The 22078-nt window shown below is 42.6% G+C and overlaps 1 non-coding gene across 1 annotated transcript; it reads left to right on the top strand.

The window, feature by feature from the left end:
* The first annotated feature begins 668 nt into the window (after positions 1-668).
* Positions 669-751, top strand: TRNAL-UAA. The gene has a single exon. It is a non-coding gene; the product is annotated as a tRNA-Leu (tRNA).
* The last annotated feature ends 21327 nt before the right edge of the window (positions 752-22078 follow it).

Raw genomic sequence — 22078 nt, 5'->3', positions numbered from 1 at the left:
GGTGCCCGCTCTTCCCCCTGCAGCGTGGGTGAAGATTACAGGCCGTGTTTGCCAGCAGGGAAGGCTGTGCTCTGTGAGTGGTTCAGGGAGACCTTTCCAGACTCCACATTGTCCCAGCCCAGCTCCAAGTTGTTCACTAGCTGGGACTGAGCTACTTGAAGGAAGAGGAAGGTAGGGAAAGGACCTTGCACACTGAAGGAATGAGCTCGAGCAACCTGCATATTCAGAGACCCCCATCCAAACCACATATTTGCATGTACAAATGGGATAATGGTGCACACTTTTTTGCCAGTTTATACATGCAACTGACAGGCAGCATAGAAATGCAAGACTTTGTGGGCACACCAGATGTGTCTAGCTTGAAAAAGGTGGCCCTCTCTGTAGTCCGAGTTCAAATATTTTCCAGTCTAGGGGTTTTCTCCTCCTCTATATATTTGCTGACACTTTTCATTATCCTTTGCTAAATATATATCAATTCTCTATTTACCTCATTCTTCCACCTCAAGATCTTTCTGTGGATTCCTTTTCTCTTTAAATTTAACACATATATCTCTGCCAATTGGTAATAGCAGGAGAGGAGACTGGAGGAGTTTGCACTGGACATTTGTTTTGTGGAATAACACTACTGAGGGGCAAAATAAAACACAAGGGAGATACTATAAATATGCACCAGGATGGCCGAGTGGTTAAGGCGTTGGACTTAAGATCCAATGGATGCATGTCCACGTGGGTTCAAACCCCACTCCTGGTAACATTGTATAGGACAGGGGTATGCAACCTATGGCACATATGCTAAAGGCGGCATACAAGCTGATTTTCAATGGCACTTACACTGCCCAGGTCCAGGGGGCTCTGCAATTTAATTTTAAAAGAAGCTTCTTTTAAACATTTAAAAAACCTTATTTACTTTACGTACAACAATAGTTTCATTATATATTATAGACATAGAAAGAGACCTTCTTAAAACGTGAAAATGTATTACCGGCACGCGAAACCTTAAATTAGAGTGAATACATGAAGACTCAGCACGCCACTTCTGAAAGGTTGCTGACCCCTGGTATAGGACAAGGACTGTGTCTTACTATGTTTGTTGAGCATCTAGTACCAGGGTGTCCTGATTTGGGGCCTTTAGGTACTAGTGTAATACAAATAATTTTAAAAAATTATTATATAAATGCCAGTTGACATCGAGAAATTGGATAAATTCATACTTACCCTGGTAGAGTCTCATTGCCAAAAGCAAAACCACTAAATAACAGTGGTAGATTTCAGGTCAGAAGGATGTTAGGTACTTTGCCACCACAGTGAATGAGTCTATTGGCGCTAATGTAGTAATGTAGTCTCTTTGACCCTTCATCCCTAGACAATGAAGTGAGACACAATGTTTTCTTGCATGTGAAACATTTTTTAGGCAGATCAAAGAAGACACACAAACACACACCCCTAGAATGATTAAAATGAGTCTGTCCACAATACTGGAAGATCACTGGACATAGTAGGGAATAGTGCAGAAATTGAGAGCATTGGTTCTATCATCTACATCCGTGATGTAAATAAAATCTCAGACAGTGGAGGCTCAGAACTTGCATGCCAAAGAAATATTGTACTAGTCTTACAGTAAGCACACAGGACTCAGAGGCAGAAGGTAATTTAAGAAAAATAATCTCTCAGAACAGGGAGTCAGTCTTTTTGTTCTGAGTTTATACAATACAGAGTTTTGTTAATAGTGTAAAACCTAGCACTCTGATCTTTGATTGGAGCCCCTACTGCAGTATAAATCTCTCTGTGCCCCAGTATCCCTACCTCTAAAACAGAGATAATAATACTAAACTACATCCCTACAGTTTATGATTATTCATGTTTTGAAGCACTTTGATAGCATCAGATCTGAAATTACAGGCACTATAGAAATGCAATGTTTTATTTATGTTAAAATCTAATTATGTAATCAATAACACACCTCTATATGTGTTGTTTGATAACTTGTTTGGGGGTTTTGTTTGTTTGTTGTCTATTATATGTTACTGTGATAGATCAGTAATAAAACATAACTTGCATATATACAGAAACACATTTTGCTGCTTGCATTCTCCTTTACTATTCTTAAATGAACAACTGTTTGTATACATATTATATTGTAATTCCACTTTATCCCAGAAATTCCCAGTACATACCAAATATCTATACTTCAGTGCCTGAACAATAGCATGAAATAACACAACAGTAAGATTCCAGAATCCTGCTATAACTGAGCTTCCATAAATTAATATCTGAAGGTGACAAACACATGGATCTCTATGACTCAATACTTATCCAAGAGCAAGGAGTATCCAAGCAAGCTGGGGATGAAAAAGAAGTAATTTCTCACTGCTGTTGCTACCTAGAGGTCTAGGATTAGCAATGAGTCTAGCAATTCTTGAGTCTGTTTTAATGTATGTAGGGGAATCTTCAGTAAAAGGATGGAAAAAGAAGTCTGTCTTTTGGAAACTGGAGTGACATGATCAGAATCATTTCACACAGGTTACCAAAGAGCCATGGGACGGTAATAACCTTCAGTCATTATACCCTGGTCTAGATTCAAAGGCTCTATATCCCATTACAAATTCTCTCAACATCCAGTTACAAAATCCTGACTTTCATAAACTGACACCCACAGATCACCACAGTATCTTCACAGATCCAGTAACCACCCCCAAACACACCAAGAAATCTATAGCCAGGCATTCAGATACCACAGAATATGCTTCAAGTAGAAAGTCTGGGGTATACAGTTTAATACACTTAAAACCACCTTCACCAAACAAGAACACTCCACCAGAGAAGTAGATTGCATCATTGAATGGGCCAACCAAATATCCCAAGAGAATCTGCTTCAGTATGGAAATAAACTCCCCTCCAACTGCACACCCATACAGAGTATCATGAAATACTTACAACCCATACTCAAAGGGGACCACATCCTGAATGAAATATTTACTGAACGTCCTCTTCTAGCCTTCAAACAACCATCCAGCCTCTCCAAGCTCATCATCAGAAGCAAGCTCCCCACAGACCAGAACACACCAACTCAAAGCAGCACCAGACCCTTCCAGAACAATAGATGCAAAACCTTCAGACATATCTCCACTGCTACAATGATCAACACCCCCCACCCCACAACCAGTGTCTGATTAGCCACTGGGCTAACTGGGCCAATGCCCAGTGGCACCAGCCAACTAAAGGGCCCTTGTAAAAAATCTGCAACCAGGCGGCGGAAGCCTGGAGCCCCGGCTGCCAGGTGAGCAGGGTTGGGGAAAACCCCAAGGCCCAACCTGGCTCCCTGGCAGCAGCACTGGGTGGCAGGATGGGGGAAGCCCCCCTCCAGTGGCCCCCATCCCCGGCAGAAGCCATGGGATGGGGGACCCCCAACAGCCTCCTTCCACAGCAGAAGCCCCCAGGCAGGGGAAGCCCCAGTGCCCCTCACACGTCCACAGCAGAAGCCACAGGATGGCACGGGAAACCCGGGTGCCCAACCCTACTCTTTCACAAAAGTGCCGGGTGGGTGGAGTGGGAGAAGCCCCAGTGCCCCGACCCTGGTCCCCCACAGAAGCATGGAAGGTGCAGAGGGGAAGCCAAACCCCCATTGTGACCCTGGGACTGGAGGAGCTGTCACTCCCCACTGTGCCCCAGGGCCATGGCATGAGGACAGAGCTTCTCCAGTCTTGGGGTCATAGTGAGGGGGTGGCAGAAAGGAGCAAAGGGGGTTGCAGGGCTACAGTAGGGGGCAGAATGGGAGGGACCCTGGGTGGAAGAGGAGCAGGTCCCAGCCCCAGGGAAGGGGCAGAAAGAGATGGGGCTGTGGCTGCGGGCTGCAGGCAAAAGGGTTGTGGGAGGGGCCTCCTACTTGGTCTGGCCCAGGACCCCAGGAAACCTTAATTCACCTCTGCCCACAACACACCTTTCAAGATCCATGGATCTTACATATGCTTTTACAACATGTGATGTATCTCATCCAGTACACTAAGTATCAGAGGGGTAGCCATGTTAGTCTGGATCTGTAAAAGCAGCAAAGAATCCTGTGGCACCTTATAGACTAACAGACATTTTGCAGCATGAGCTTTCGTGGGTGAATACCCACTTCTTCGGGTGCCCAACCCTACTCTTTCACAAAAGTGCCGGGTGGGTGGAGTGGGAGAAGCCCCAATGCCCCGAAGAATCCTTGCATCCGAAGAAGTGGGTATTCACCCACGAAAGCTCATGCTGCAAAACGTCTGTTAGTCTATAAGGTGCCACAGGATCCAGTACACTAAGTGTCCCAATAACAACTATGTGGATGAAACTAGACAATCACTACTCTTTTGAACAAACTCACACAGGAAAATGATAAAAGACAAAAGCACCCAGTCACCGATGGGTGAACACTTTTCACAAAGTGATCACTCTGTATCTGACCTCTCCACCCTTATCCTCAAAGGCAATCTGAACAACACTTTCAAAAGATGAGCCTAGAGCTTACATTCATAACTTTACTGGATGTTAAAAATCATGGACTGAACAGAGACACTGGATTTATAGCTTATTACAACACTCTCTAACCCTTCCCCCCTTCATTGCCCCCTATGACTGGAAGGGTGTTAACAAGCAACTTCACCTTGCATGATCCCTTGAAATATGTGCTAACTCCTTACGCTAAACTATCTATTCCGCCTTGTATTTAGCTATGATACTCTGAGGGTTTGTCTACACTTAAAACCCTCTCTGACCACACACCCATAGTTGTCCTTCCACACTGGAATCCATAATGGGTATAATTAAATAACCTATACTCAATGGTACCCCAGCCTGAATGATATCTTTCCTGAACCTCCCCTTCTGGCCTTCAAACAACCCACTCCCCAACCTTGCCAACCTAATCATCAGATGCAAGTTCCCCACAAACCAGGATTCACCAACTCAAAGTGACACCAGATCCTGCCAGAACAGATGCAAAAAATTCTTCCATTGACCTAGCTCTGATCTACATCAGGGGTTAGGTTGGTATAACTATGTCTCTCAGGCGGTGTGGATTTTTCACACGCCTGAGAGACGTAGTTATACCAGAGTAAATTCCTAGTGTAGACCCAGCCTAAGTACATTTCCCAGACCCAGAGAAGAGCCCTATGTAGCTTGAAAGCTTTTCTTGCTCCCAACAGAAGTTGGTCCAAAAAAAACATATTACCTCACCCACCTTCTCTCTCTAATAAACTGATTCTGACAGTTACTTAAAAAGAAGTTAAAGCATTAAACCTTTCCTGTAAATCAATTAATTTTGGTTTAATCAGGTGGGATCTTTTTCCTCTTTAAATTTTAAGAACTATTTTTAATGTTTTACAAAGAAGGAGCATCATTCCAGGGCAGGACTGTCTACTACTCTATTTGTACAATGCCTACCACAATGGGGGCTCTGATTCTTGGTTGCTCCTTATGCCACACTGTAATAAACACAGTAGCATTTTCTTCTCTGACCTGCACAGTGCCAATGGAAGGTGAGTAGAATACCTAAGATAAGTATTGCCGTGTGAATGTGGGAAGAGAATTTTGTCCTAAGGTTTTAAACATGCCTCTGTTCAGACAAGTGATCAAACTCTGGGTATTCACCCTTTAGTTTATTTAGACTGTAAATAAGGCAAAAGCAGAGAATTTCTTTTTACAATGTGCTTATACAGTGGCTTGCACAATGGGGTGCCAATCTTATTGGGCTTTCTAGGTACTTCTGTAATGTAAATAATTATAATAATGTATATTCTACACATATGTATATTTTAGGGCTTTGGATTGTAATGATCAGCACAACTGGGAAAGTAATCTATAGCACAACAGTGTATTAATTCAAGCATAAAAAGGGCTCCACAAGAGTATTTGTCTAAAATACTTCAACAAGACCCCTTGATTGCTGTGGGATGTTAAGATTACATCATGTGACATGGTCTAAATTTCTGAACAATGTAAAAGAAATTAAGAAAAATACATGAAAAGCTGAGAAAGCCTCCAGGGAAAGGGAAGGAAGGAAAAGCATCAGAAAGCATGAAGAAATTGGCTGAAATGAAATGTATCCCTCCAATTTTGGCCCACATCAGTAAATACTTTTTTCCTACCCACTAAAACAATGTAACTGTTCTACCCTCAGCTAGTCTTACCTTGTCTTCTTTTGTTTCCTTTGCTCTTGTTACCGCTATTTTTAGGATGCACTCATGATTGATAGGATTACAATATAACAAAGAACTCTGTGTGTCAGTAGCTGGTGATAGACTGCTATAATAATATATGTACCCATTCATCAATGTTTTGTCATTATTTCAGAAAACCATTCTATATTAAGAAAGACATTAGATACCATATGGATTGCTGTGTAAATAGAACAGCTTCATTGTCCCTACCTGCAGATCACATCATGTTGTCATTCTCAGTTAATGTATTAGGTAGACTGTAACTTGGCAGGCATTTATTCTTCAGCACTTGTATCTTTAGCTCAGATAATAGTTATACAGTGCTTCCATGTTGATATATTATACAAATCTGTAGATACAAGCCTCTGATTATTTTTGTATCTCATTTTCTCAGAAGACAAGACAATACATAAACAACAAACGTTATCTGTAAACTTAGAAATATATTCCATTGTATATATATATGAACACAGGAGTATCAATATTATGTGTGATCATGCTGTCCATTCACAAACCCTTGTCAAGTCCCTCGGAAGGTACTTACAGTTGTTTCTAATCTCGACTAGCCAGATTATTTTGGTTTATTTGTACATTTTACTCCTCATTGGCTATCCATTTTCATGATTTCAAAAATACATTAAATAATCCTGGTTCTTGTATGAGCATTAGGGGTACCTCCTGTTAACTGTTTGCCATTTTGAAAATTCACCATTTATTTCTACTGTTTGTTTTTGTCTCTCTTAGCCAGTTTCTGATCTATGACAAAACTTTACCTAACTTTTCCATAATAACCTCTTGTGAGGTACTTGATCAAAGGTCGTTGAAAAGTCCAGGACAATGATATCTACTAGTTTATCTTTATTTACTCCTTTAGGGACATGCTCAAAGAATTCTAGTAGCTTGCACAGGCACAGTTTTCCTTTACCCGATCACATTATTTCATCTAAGTGTTTTGTAGCTTTTTTCCCTTTAATTATTTTTCAGCCAGTTGCCCAGTACTGAAACACAGCTCACTGGTCTGCAATAACTAGGAGACGCTCTAGCGCCATTTTTAAAAATAGGTACTACAACATTTGCTACCCTCCAGCCCTCCGTTAGAGTAGCTGAACTTAATGAGAGACTGCATATTTTGTTAATAGCTCAGCTATTTCTGTGCTTAAATTCCTTCAGAACTCTTACATGTATATCATCCAATCCTGATGACTTGTTGCTATTTAATTTATATTTTGTTCCAGCACCTCTTCCTCATTTCCTGACAGTGTCTCACCCTTATTACCAGAAAAGAGGAAGTCCAGGGTAGGAACCTCAACAACATCTTCTGCAGTGGAGACTGATGCAAAGAAATTATCTAGCTTCTCTGCAATGTCCTTATTGTCCTTCATTGTTCCCTTCACATGTCCTTAGCACAGCAGGCTCTCTCCCAGGCTTTCTGCTTCTGATGTACTTTAAACTGTAATGACCAAGATCGGGCCACCTTTAGAACCATTCTCACACACAGATCTTGCCTCTTTTGCATGGAATTAGAGATTCAGGTGTGTCTGCAGTACCACACCATCCCCAGGTCCTGTAGATAGGGTGGAATCAGGGTAGGGCTGGGGAGCTGCACTTTGTGCTCTCTCATCTGACAGAAGTTGCCTCCTGTCTCATATATAGACTCATACTACCCTGATTTTTCCACAGGTCCCTCTGCCTCGAGGCAGTACAGCAAGAGCAGCCTGTCTCTGCTGGAAGTTCCAGAGAGCAGAGTAGAAGAAGCACCAGAGACCAGAACTGCTACAAGGGTACAAGGCCTCTGCAGAGATGATCTTGGCCTTCTTCCATGGATCAACAAAGGTCTGTATAGAATCTTGTTCCAGCATAACATATGACCCCCTCTGGAGCTAAAGTTACACATTATTTAATTATGATTATTTATTATCTGCATTTCTGTAGCTTCCACAGGCCCCAATCAGGGTCCCAGTAGGCTAGGCCAGTGCTCTTCACTATTTTTTAAATGGGGCCCACTTTAGCAAAAAACCTTCAAAGTGAGAGCCACATCCACTACTAAATTAACACATTGCTTACTACTACTTAATGATGTAATGTTACAGAGCCACTCAAGTAACTAAAACAACGTCTACTTGTATAATAAAATGATACTCCTTTTATAAAATAATAACCAGGAAAATATATGGAATTAAAAAGGCACCTATGCAAATAAACTTTTTCAGAGCAGAATAATGCAAAACTTACTTTAAAAACTGGATGAGCGAAAGTGTGCCTGTTCCTCCTTGACTTTGTTCATGTAGTATTTGTAATCTGACATCGCAATCCTAGTAAGGCAGTCCAAATGTTCGTTAGTCAATTTGTTCCTCTGTTTTCCTTTCAAAATATTCATTGTTGAAAATGTAGATTCACAGGTATTCATACTGACAAAATATGACAGCATTTTTGCACACAGTGTTTCAGAGATGGGTATTGTGTACAGGGCCGTCTCTAGGCACCAGGAAACCAAGCATGTGCTTGGGGTAGCACATTTTCAGGGGGCATTCCGTCCATCCTTTTTTTTTTTTTTTTTTTTGGCTTTGGGCGGCAAAAGCCTAGAGCCAGCCCTGGCTGCAGCAGTGCGTCGTGTGCGAGGGATGCCCTGGAGTCACTGCGGTTCTCGCCGCAGGGGAGCAGCGCCCGCACCTTGTGGCTGGACTGGGTGGGCTCTGAACAGGGGACACTCGGGCTGGGGGCCGCCCCCCAGCACCGCAGCCGGGGATGAGTGAAGCAGCCTGAGCCACCCAGAGACTGTGGCAGAGTGGCCAGAAGCAGCAACAGGGCTATAGAGGGCGGGGCGGTGCCTTGCGGGGCCCACGTCCCGCTCTCTGGGGCTCCGCTCCCTCTGGGGCTACCCTGACCCGGCTCCTCAGCCCCCTGCTGGGTCCGTCCCCCACCTCTGCCCTCCTGGGTCCCAGCCAGTCCTGGAGGCAGGAGCCCTGGCTGGAGGGACCCTGGGCTGAGGTGTGGCCCAGGACCCCCACTGCTTACCCCGACCCTGCCAGCGCCAGACCGGCTGGAGGCGAGGGGGAGTGGGTGGAGTCGGCACTGGTGAGGGGTAGCCCAGGGCTGGGGCAGCAGGGGGTGCAGGTGGGGGAGGGCACTGGTGGGGGGGGTGAGAGCCCAGGGCTGGGGTAGGGGGCAGCCAAAAATGTTTTGCTTGGGGCAGCAAAAAACCTAGAGCCAGCCCTGATTGTGTATCAGGGACCATGTTCCAGAAATGATAAACACCTTTCTTAAGTTCAGACTTCTTGTCATTTGTCTGAAGTTCCACAATTTCACTCTCCAGTTTAGCACAGTTATTACAAATGTCTGTGATAACTGGTGACAGAGATGTCACTGATAAATGGAAGGGGTTCTCAATTAAATTAAAAAACTCCTTGTACTCCATTACGTCTTTGAATCAAGACTTGAATTCCACCCTCAACTGTTCCAATACTTGTACAAATGAATTGTAATTGAGGGAGAGATTAAAAAGGCTAGGACTTTTCAGCTTGGAAAAGAGGAGACTAAGGGGGGATATTATAGAGGTATATAAAATTATGAGTGATGTGGAAAAAGTGAATAAGGAACAGTATAAGAACTAGGGGGTTACCAAATGAAATCAATGGGCAGCAGGTTTAAAACAAATAAAGGAAGTTCTTCTTCACAGAGTGCACAGTCAACTTGTGGAACTCCTTGCCTGAGGAGGTTGTGAAAACTAGGACTATAACAAGGTTTAAAAGAGAACTGGATACATTCATGGAGATTAGGTCCACTAATGGCTATTAGCCAGGATGGGTAAGGAATGGTGTCCCTAGCATCTGTTTGTCAGAGGGTGGTGATGGACAGCAGGAGGGAGATCACTTGATATTTACCTGTTAGGTTCACTCCCTCTGGGGCACCTGTCATTGGCCACTGTTGGTAGACAGGATACTGGGCTGGATGGACCTTTGGTCTGACCCAGTACAGCCATTCTTATGTTCTAAATGTTTCAAAAGCTTGGGATTTTCTGAGTTGATTGCTCTGAGTTTTGGAAAGTGAACAAACTGCGTGTTGGGAATGAATAATGTCATAATCTTGTTTTGAAAAGCAGTTATGACATGCAGCTTGTTATTAGGAAGTTTCTGTTTCGCTTGCAACTGGAGATTTAGTGCATTCAAATGGCAAGTGATGTCAGTCAAAATGCCAGCTTAATTATCCATTCTGGATTTCCTAAGCCTTTCTCCTTCTTCCCCTTGCTTTCAAGGAATTCACAAATCTCAGGAAGGAGACCAAAAAATCTTTCAAGGACCTTGCCATGAGATAACCATCTCACTTGATTGTGCATCACTAGGTCGCCATACTCTGTCTCCTATTCTTCCAGTAATACTCGAAACTGTCGGTGATTCAGCGCTCTTGAAAATAAAATGGACCACCTTTACAACCAACTGCATAACACTTTGCATTTCACTATTTTTTAGTTTACCCACAATTGCTTCTTGGTGTATAATGCAATGAAACTCGGCAAATTTGGGTATTTCCTTTCGTTTCCTCATCAGGCCAATCAATCCATTCTCCTTCCCTCGGATATTTGGAGCACCGTCTGTACACACAGAAGTTAGCTTTGTCCAGGCCAAGTTATTCTCAGCAAAAAAAATCGAGTAGGGCAGTCAAAATATTTCCCCTTTTTGTTTCACCTTTCGAAGGTATTAAACACAGCACTTCTTCCTGGAATAATTCTTCTTTGGGGTAACGAACCCAGACACACAATTGTGAGATGTCACATATATCTGTACTTTCATCCACCGCTATGCTAAAACACGGTGCTGCCAAAATATCTGCAGTTAACTGTTATCAGATTATTTTCCGATTTCCTCCACTCTTCTCATTATGTATGCTTAATGATTGCATTTTTGTTATTGAAATGAGCATACAGGATTTCTGCAGAAGCCAGAAAACACTCTTCAACGATCTCTGGGTCAGTAAATGCCTTTTTATGTCTTGCTAAAATCCATGCAATTAAAAAAATACCTCTGTCAAACATTCTGCAACAGACCTTGATCTCTGTATTATTTTTTGCTGGCCTTTTAGTGAAGCAGCAAGTTGTTCAATTTTACTTTTTCTTAGGTTACTTCTAGGCAGGTAATTTTTGCTGAAACTTGCATGTACTGTTGTGTAATGACATTCTAAATTGCTGCGCTTAAAAGGAGAACACGTCTGCTGACAAATTAAACAAACAGGTTTCATGCATGTTTCATTAAGCACAAAGAAAAACTCATCAGTCCACTTTTCTTGAAACTTTCAGTTTACATCTTCCAAAGCACATACCTTTCTCTTGTTTTTATTTGGCTGGCTCTGGGAGGGGGCTCAGGGCTGGGGCAGGGACTTGGGCTGCAGGAGGGAGTATGGGGGGCTGGCCCCGAGAGGCTGCAGGTTGGGTGGTGGAAGAGAAATGCTTGTCCAGCATAGCTGGGACTGCTGTACTCATGCTACTCCTGGTCTTAATGCTGGAGAACTATTCAGAACCTGCCCATTGAAGGGGGCGGCACTTACTTCAGGCAGCCCTGGTCCCACACCGCCTCTGGAAAGGGCCAACGCACCCCTGTGGCTCCTGGGGGGACATGTGGCTCTGCACACTGCCCTCTCTGAAGGCACTGCCCCCACAACTCCCATTAGCAACAGTTCCCTGTTCCCGGCCAATGGGAGCTGTGGGGCCAGTGCTTGCAGGCAGGAGCAGTGCACTGAGACCTCTGCTCCCCTTCCTTACCCCGCAAGGGCCGTGGGGACGTGCTGGCCGCTTCCGGGAGCGGCGTGGGGCTGGGGCAGGCAAGGAGCCTGCCTTAGCAGCAGCCTCGCTACGCCAACAGAGATCGCCAGAGATCGCAATCGACAGGGAGCCACACTTAGGGTCTATAGGAGCCGCCTCTGGCTCACGGGCCTAGCAGTAAAGAACACTGGGCTAGGCACTGTAAAACATAATACACAAGACTGTCCTTGCCCCACAGAGTTTACACTCTAAACAGATGACAAGAGACAACAGGTGGAGAAAAACAGAGAGATGGAGTCGGAGGACAAGTGAACAGTGAAACAATCATATTGAATACAGTGAGCAGCAAAAACAACGTGCTCACCACCTATTACAGCTTTATTAGATTTGGTTGCTTCTTTGATCTCAATCAACATGGTTATCTCTATGCAGAAACTTTTATCTCATTAGATTCAATGGAATTATATATATAAAATACACACACACACAGAGATACAAACACAAACACACAAATATATATATATATATATATATATATATTTGTGTGTTTGTGTCTGTGTTGGAACCTTGTGTATAAAGTTTCAGCCTGCAGCAAATTTTTATGGCTTAGTTATAAAACCCTGGAAATTGTGTTTATAATAGAGATGCTGACATTCCCTTAACTATGACACCAGTCAAAGCTACTATAATTTATCATCATTTAGAAGATGACCACCTTAAGAACATTACATAAATGTTACATTAATGAACAATTATAGCCATCAATTTACCTTCCTGGTTTGATTTTCTTAACTGAACTAGACAATTAAAAACAGCAACAACAACAACAAAGTATCTTTGCAAGGAAGCTTTAGGTTAATAAAATGGTGTGTTCATATTATGGGCAGATGTAAATTGTTACTCAAAGTCATGTTTGATACAGATTGTTTTCCATTTTATTTATTTATTTTTATTCCATTTGTTTCCAAGTTGTTCTTATTTTATCAGTCTGAGTTGTAGAATTGGCTTGTGCTTGACTGCTGGCTAGACATATAATACACAATGGTTGGGCAGACAAATTGTAACTTCTTTCTTTTTAAAGAGAGTGTCATTTAGTAGTTAGAACAGGGAACTAGGTTCTTCCCACTGGCTTACTATATAAATTTCAAAAATTCCCTGAACCTCTCTGTCGCTCAGTTTACTCATCTGTAAAATAGGGATAAGAATTCCTTCAAAGAAGCTTCAATCAGGGGCGGCTCTATGTATTTTGCCGCCCCAGGCATGGCAGTCAGGTGGCTTTCGGTGGCATGCCTGCGGGAGGTCCACTGGTAATGTGGATTCGGCGGCATGCCTGTGGGAAGTCTGCCAGTCCCGCACCTTCGACGTACCCGCCGCCGAATTGCCGCTGAAACCGCAGGACCTGTGGACCTCCAACAGGCATGCTGCCGAAGGCCTCACGGCCTCACAGCTTCACGGCGACAGGCAGCCCCTGCCCCCCATGGCTTGCCGCCCCAGGCATGCGCTTGGTGCGCTGGTGCCTGGAGCTGCCCCTGGCTTCAATAACTCATGTTTGTAAAATAAAGCACACTGAAAGATGATACAGAAATGTATTTTACAAATTAATGGTCCCACATTGCTGAAAATATTCATAATCTAGAGGGTCTGAAAGATAGGGTGGGTTTTTTGGGGGGGTCTGTTTTGGGGGGGAGGGTGTAACACTTAATGGACTCAGTCCCCAAACCCACCTTTTTACTCCCCTGATCCTGAGTCAACCAAATGCCCCCAGCACAGGATGAATTATAAGCATGGTTTAAAAAATAATCAAAGAAAATCCATTTAAATTAAACTGATTTGTTTAATTTAGATCAATGTTGGAAAATTTGCTAGTTCTTTATTTTCTTCCCACTGTAGAGTCTTAAATGGCTCAAGTGGATGTTTTGTACTTGTTCCTTTATACAGTTTCCTAATTGTTAGAATTTCAGATTTCATATAGAATGTTGTAGACTCTTAAAATGCACAGCTATGATGAAAAAGACAAGCCGAGGGCCTCATTACCATCCTTACTGGGAGAACACCACAAACTTAAACATAAAATCAACAAGCAAACAGACGGCGCTCTCATTACAGCCTGCTCTATTTCCCCTATATTGAACACTTCCACTATACTCCTCCACCAGGGTCTACAGTCTGAAGTCAATGGGACTTGTGCTCCTAGGTCACATGTAGGGTGCCCTCACTGCAATCAGCAGTATCATTGCAGCTTGGATAAGTACACCTGTGCTGGCTTTAATCTAGCTAGCACAGCTAAAAATATCAATGAAGACACAGCAGCGCAGGCTTCAGCGGCCGCTGTGTGAGGCTGCCCAGGACCCCGAGTTTGTACTTGTGTTGCTAGGTCACGCTGAAGCTTGTGCTGCCATGTCTTCACTGCTCCTTTTAGTCGCACTAGCTCTCTGTGATGACACCTTCGATTGCAAGACAGACATACTCTGAGATGTTTTTGAAGCCCCATCCATACGTGCCTAACTTTAGGCTCCGAGCTTTGAAGAATTTGGCCTGTGTGTATTAAAACGTTCAGTAACGTTATTAATGCATTGAAAGTCTAAATCACTTTTCATTATCAACACTGAATCAATTGTGTTTTAAAGTGGCAACGATTTGATGCTTCTAAGTGAAAACCTTGCAATAAAAATACAATTTTAGTCCCTAATGATGCAAACATTTATGCACATGCTCAACTTTAAGCCAGTACATCTGTGCAGCCTGCGCCCCTCCCGCAGCTCCCATTGGCTGGAAACGGTGAACCGCGGCCACTGTTTAATCCGTGCCTGCGGATGGTCAATGTAAACAAACTGTCTCACAGCCCGCCAGCAGATTACCCTGATGGGCCGCAGATTGCTCACCACTCCTACAGATGCTGCAGTCACACCTCCCAGTTGCAGTGCAAACATACCCTTTCAGCATCCTTTAGGCTAGCCCTGCCTAGAGCAAGATCTGGTGGAATGCCATGTGCTCTGCTCTCCTCCCTTCCTCCCTCCCTATGCTGAGGTGGGTGGTATAGATCTGGCCATGCCAGTTTTGCGGCTTCTGAGGATTCCTCTGTGTCAGAGGAAAATCTTGGCTGCCCCTTTAAGGCAGCTTTCCAGCTGCTTTTGTGTTGCTGGAACTAAGACTGAGAACTGAGCCCAACAGATGTTGTGGTTTTGAACAATGTATAAGTCTAATTTATATTCTTGGGACTATTTTCAATGTGCATGCAGGGCTGGATTTCCACTAGTGATGAGCACCCACAATTCCAGACAAAATCAGTTGGAACCTGTGTGAGTTTAGCACCTCTGCAAATCAGGCCTATGAATTGTATTCTTGGTCTTTATATACTTGATGTAATGGGAAAAATTCTGCATTCAGACTCCAATGGGAATTGCATGCATGTGTGTGAGAGAAGAATTTTGCCCAATGTATGTAATTCCTTAGGAAATGAGACATTTTCCAATAAGACTTTTTTTTTTTGCTGGCTATTTAAATAATTTTGAAGTCAGTTATTTAACTGCTGTGCTAGAATTTCTGCATGTAATCATTCCTACTCCATTTTCTTCCATGAAGCAGACCTGAACCCCTGCCAGGCAAACTGCCTTAAAATCACAGCAGACAGAGAGGGAACTTTTGAACATCATTTACTTTGGGACATTCTAAACCAAAGCCAAAAATGATCTTCCCGTCCAGACAGGAACTTAAATAAGTCCAGCCTTGCCAAGTACTTTATCATTGTAATGCAAAGAGACAGAGACCACAGAACCATCTGAAAAGATTATTGAAGCCATTTTGATGTTCAAGGGAAAAAACAGTTATGCCTTTTTTAAGGTATTATTGGACAGATTGAGAAGAGGAGGGGGAAATGGAAAAAGACACATTTAGAAAATCAGTGAAGTCTGTAAACTGGAGTTGGATGCTGATGCGCAAGTGAAAATGAAATGTTATAATCAGTTCTTCCTAGCAAAGAAGTCATAGCAACATTCCTCATTTCAGAAAATAAGTTTGCCACTGAACAGAGAGAGGGTTTGCCAAGCATACAGGGATCAGATTCTTTCTAGAGGAACTAGTATGCTAGCACATTATTAATTTATAATATAATATTCAAGCACTGTACAATCTTAGGGACTGATCCTGCGAACATTAACTACCAAGAGTAGTGCTTAGTACAGTACAGTAGTGCTGAAAGCTCCAACTGAGATGTGCATACCATCATGCTAGACACCACAAAGACACATAGGAAGACAGTCCCTGCCCCAAAATGCCTGTTAAGACTAGGATAAAAGCTGTATTTTAAAACTGAAGTGTAGACAGGGCAAGTTAAAACATTTTATCTATCGTGTTTTTAAAATACACTTTTTAATCCTAGTCAAGACAAACCCAAAGAGTTTATAATCCAATCAGAAACATGATGCAGTAAGTGTAATAAACAATAAGTGAAGTAGGATAGGAGAAACAATAGGAGGTAATAGGTAATAAAAAGGTAATAATTGGAGATATACTAGAAAGGACCTTGAAAGGTCATTGAGTCCAGCCCCCTGCCTTTACTAGCAGGACCAATTTTTGCCCCAGATGCCTAAGTGGCCTCCTCAAGGATTGAACTCACAACCCTGGGTTTAACAGGCCAATGCTCAAGCCACTGAGCTATCCCTTCCTCCCCCTCCCCCAAAGAGAAGATGAGGATAACAATAATAAATCATAGGGTTATAAAGTTTAGCTTTGGGTAGAATTTGAGGTTTTTAAATCATTTGAAATTAAAAATAATAATAAAATCAGCTATCCTTACACAATTGAGCAATCAACAGTTTTTTGTAGGTATCGCAGCAGAAATGGTTTGAAGGAGAGATTTGAATGAGGAAAAGGTAGTGGCATGACAGAGCTCAGGGAGGGTGTTCCATTGATAAGCAAAGCAGAGAGATATTTGTGGGAGCGGCTTCGCTGAAGTCCCTGGGGACACTCTAAGTAATTAGAACGATGCTCAGTAGTAAGTGGGATCAAACCCTAATCTTCACCATGATACTTGTTTCTTAATTGTATTGATTTAATTCACTTAAGATACAAAAAGCATCTTCTCCAAACTCCATGTGCCTTGACAAATAATTAAAACCACAATCCTTAACAAGAAACAAACAAAGCAAAGCAAACAAACAAACAAACAAAAAAAAACCCAACAACATCAGCAGGAGAACAGCAGCAAATCCCACCCAACAGCCAATAAATATTCATAAGAAGCCTGTGAAGTACCCACTGGGTAGAGGGTTGGGCAACAGTATTTGCTGTGCTACTTCAGGGTGTGGTTGCCCCTGGCAACATGAACCTCAGTTCCAGCAGGCTCCAGCCAGTAGCATGTGATAAGGGCCCCTGTTCAGGGTTATAAGCAAAGGCTAATGACAGACCCAGCAGAGAAGGCAAAATACTTCCCAAATGATGGTGAAGGCGGATGAGCTATGACCTGCTCATCTGCTTCCTGGTGTTCCCAAACAAAATCACCACTCTATATCTCCCCTATCCCAAGGAGATAGAGCGAATCAAGAGGCATCTGATAAAACATGGTCCACACTTTAGACCGAACTCCATAATGCCTATGGCATCCCTGACTGATCTGAGAAAATACACCAGGTTTGCCCCCTGGAATGTACTAACCCTAAATAAGGTTGGGAACCAGGTTTCATTAGTCCAAGATACAAAAAGGTACAATGCTGCAGTCGCTGGGATAACCAAGGTGAGACTCATGAAAAATGGTTAACATTCTGTGGAGGATGCAAGTCTACTGTACTCTGGAGGAACCAGCCATACAACTGGGGTAGCACTTGTCCACCCTTTACTAAATCACTTACAATGTGGCACCCTATTTCTGATTGACTGCTATATGCTATATGGGCTTTGCTGCTGGGTGATTTGCAATGGACGCTATACTTGATTTTTGTCTTTTATCTGAGACCTGTCATGAATTCAATCGTCTTTTGACAGCAGCATATGTAGACGTAAAGGTAGCCTTAAATTCTGTCAATAGAGCTGCCCTGTAGAAGGCATTCCCAACACCCTTCTGAGGTTAATTCAAACCGTACATAATGACTCAGGGGCAGGGTGCGATGGAGGACCCATAGACTCAGTAGGTTTTACACTAGATCCGGGGTGAAGCAGGGATGATGTATCCTGATCCCAGCCCTGTTCTACCACGCAACAGATTGGCTCACTGAAGAGATCTCCACCAATACCGGTATAACTGTAGATTCAATTTCTTTTACTGACTGGGAATATATGGATGATGTCATCCTCTTCAGCCAGAACGCAAATGAACTTAAAGATGTAATAGAGAGCTTCTAGCACATGGTAGCTGCCCGTGGGCTAAGGGTTTCTTGGGCAAAACCAAAAATCCAGAGTGGCAGCTCAAAAGTTGTGATACAAGACCTCTGTGCTGATGGACAAACCATGGAAGTAGTGGAAGATTTAATCTATCTAGGCAATAAATTGTCACCAAATGAGAGCAGCCAGTGAGACATCCTAAGGATTATCAGTTTAGCAGCCTCAAACATGAAGGGTCTGTGTAGAGTCTAGAGCCCCAAAAAGGTGAAATTATATACAAAAGTACAGATTTATCAAACCTGTGTACTTCTGATCCTCTTATGCAGATCTGAAACATGGATGTTGCTTAAACAAGAGAGCAGGAGGCTGGAGGTGTTTCATATGTGTTGTCTTGCCAGAAGCAACTACTGGGCATAAGCTGGTTTGATTTTATCAGTAATAGGTATATATTATTGAAAACTGGCCTCAAGAGGATTAAAGTCATCATTGGTCACCTCTGGCTGGTACTTTTTGGTTACATAGCTTGCCTCAGAGAGCAAGTCCCTGCACATCTAGCCCTGAAGATCAGACTTTGGGTCAGCAGGGAACGTTGCCTGGCCATAGACTGGGAACGGCCACGAATGCAGTCATCCGTGATTAACCTGTCAGCACCAGATTCAGTAATAATCCTGTGGAGCTTTTGGATGTCTGGAATAAAGCTGTATAATGAGGCCAGAGACATTCGGTGATATGGATCCTCACTGTCTAAGCGTGTCGTTGTATGAAATATCGACAGTGAAATATTCTTTTCAAGGCTCTATTACCACTTGTTGTTATTAGTGTTAAATAAATAAAAGCTAATGTAAAACCATAGTTGGGATCAGCAATGGGCTGCAGTTTTCCAGGTAGTTAAGGCTACTTTGCACCACCATCTCTTCCTCCACAGGGGAATGCTCAGCTAGCAGAGATGGCTCAACTATCTCCTATGCCAACCATCCCGCTACCTCAACAGCCACCACCTTTACTTCAGTATAATGAGAGGAGGGAGCATGTTGGGATTGTGCCAGAGTCAGAGAGTGGGCGGGATGAATATAGGAGGGATCAGGGCAGAGCTCAGCTCTACTCTGCCTAGTCCTCCACTGACTTAAGTTGGAGTGGCCCATCTGAAGCCTTAACTTGCACTGAGGGACAGACAGCCCTGAATCAGGGTGCTGCAAATGTCTTCTTACAAACCCTCTTTATTCATCCAAGCTGCACTCAGAGGGAGTGAAGAATAAAGCCCAATGTGTTTATTGTTTTGCTGTTGAATTAAAAAAAAAAACCCAAAAGATCAATGCCTAGTATTTGAAGGACATAAGCCTTTACAGCAGGGGTTCTCAAACGGGGGGTCATGACCCCTTCAGGGGGTCACAAGGTTATTACATGGGGTGTCACAAGCTGTCAGCATCCACCCCCGAACCCCACTTTGCCTCCAACATTTATAATAGTGTTAAATACAAAAAAAGTGTTTTTAAATGTATAAGGGCGGGGGGTCGCACGCATAGGTTTGCTGTGTGAAAGGGGTCACCAATAGAAAAGTTTGAGAAACACTGCTTTACAGGCAGAAAACAAAAATATTCAGCACCATTCATGAGGTTTCTCAGCTATGCCACCACAACCATGGGATTAGAGTTTCACTTGTTTATGTGTTCTCCCTCCGACTGCCCTCTGCCGTTTATTCTTAGTTCAGCTGGTGGCCTAGAGGTTTCACTGGAGGAATTAACCTTTCTGATAGTGAAGATAATTCAAGAGAATAAACATTGCAGATGTGGCTGGAAATGGAGCTTCTTAGGCCTGGGAGGATGTAGTGAACGTAGACCTTGGCACCATGGCCTTTTGGGAAATGTAGGTTAGCAATTAAGTGGTCATTTTGTTGCAGGCATTGTTGATTGGTTAATTTGGAACATAGGATGTTACAACAGGACTCTTTCTATTAAAGGTCAAGGGTGATTTACCTATTCTGTTTGCAGCATATGTAAAGTAAAGGGGGGGGGTTTCTTTTGAACAGAGAGGAAGATTTAGGTGGTTGGGTTATGAGCATTTTTCCTCCTCTAGGCCCCTGTGCTGCTAAGAGAATCATACAGATATATCCCTCTGCCTCCAAGGAACCTTCAGTGGGTGCCTGGGTCTGTTCATATGGTTCTTTTTGGAGAATAGGGTCCAAATAGCTTTGCAAAAATAATCACTGAAGCCTTAATTATGTGTTATTAAAACAATGTGCAATAATCTGCAGAGGAGGTGTTATGGGCACACAGTCACAGGTTTCTAAAATATAAAGCAGGATGGCCAGAAGAAGCACATATAGACGTTTAGATTACCGTGCTTCTTGTTTATACCTCCTTGGATATAAATAGTTGGTATAGCTGATCAAAGAAACATACAAAAACATTTTTAAAATTGCTGTTTGGATTTGTTTTTTTTTTAAATGTTCTGCCCAACTCAAATAATAGATTATTTATTTGTGAAAAGAAATTATTTATTACAATCCTAGTGGGACAAAGGTCTCAGAGCAGTATACTGAAATAAATAATGTGTTGTGCAAATGATCATGCAGCCACCCCCACCAAAAGATAAAGAATGCAGCCGAAGGATAAATACAACTGGCTGACTATTTTGAGTTTCAGAACAGATAATATAGAGGATTTTCTTTGGCTTCCTCCATTCCTATTACAAATAAATCACTGAATAATTATTTTAAAAATAGCTGTTTGACCCATTCATAACATTATCAAATGCTACAAATCTTCCAAAGGACTTTCTCTCTTTTCCCACTGAATATCTTTTCCCATGAATGTCTATTTAAACCTGGATTTTTCTGGAAGGATAGCAACAAATAAACAGAAGCAGAGTAACAGCAGCAACGGGAAAGAAATGTTAACAAGTTCGAATATGAAAATAAAATAAAAAATCCTTTCAGTGCTTTTGAGTAAGCCTGCAAATCCCTAGAGTTGGCTCAAGCATTTTGCTAATCCAAAGCCTTACACCTCCAAGACACACATTCAAATCCAGCCAAAGTTGTCACTGACTGAAAATTTCTGTAACATGATAATGGCTTTTTGGCAGCCTCACCTATTTGAAATAAGAAGAATAATGATCCTGGATTTATTTAATAATTAAATTCCTCCATTTTATTTAAATCATCATTTCATTGGTGGGCAAAATGATCCTATTATACAATCAATCACTTTGATTTGACACACAGACTCTAATAATATCTAGCTTTTATACAGCACTTTTGACCTGTAGATCTCAAAGCGCTTTACGAAGGAGGTCAGTATCATTATCCCCATTTTACAATGGGGAAAACAAAGAGTTACCCAAGATCACTCAACAGGTTAGTAGAGGAGCCAGGAATAGAACCAGGTCACCTGAGGGCTAGGCCAGTGTCCTAGCCACTAGGCCACACCACCTATTGTAGAATGATATGTATGTATAATAGGATCATTTTACCCACCACTGCTACACAGCTACCTCTCTGATGAGTAACAACTGTTTGAGGCCCTGAGCCTGCAATAGTCATGCCAGGGACTAAGGAGGATGAAGTTACTTGCATGTGTAACTAGGGCCCAAGACTACACAGGAAAACTGCACATTTCAACACAGAAGGCAAAGGCTACTCTGTCAATTTGAAATAAACTAGAATATAAGTAAATGGAATGTAATTACACATGTGAGCATTTAGCCAGGAAATCAGGGTTAACACCTGTACTCTTCTCAGAAGAGATGTAGGATGCTGTCACCTCCATTTTAACTCCCAGCCAAAGAATGGGACCCCTAAGAGCAAAGCAATTTTCTAATACCACTGTAG

Source organism: Mauremys mutica, chromosome 3 (genome assembly GCF_020497125.1).
Source record: "Mauremys mutica isolate MM-2020 ecotype Southern chromosome 3, ASM2049712v1, whole genome shotgun sequence".
NCBI lineage: Eukaryota > Metazoa > Chordata > Testudines > Geoemydidae > Mauremys > Mauremys mutica.
The sequence above is the reverse complement of the archived record's forward strand: the minus strand, read 5'-3'. Positions and strand labels throughout refer to the sequence as shown.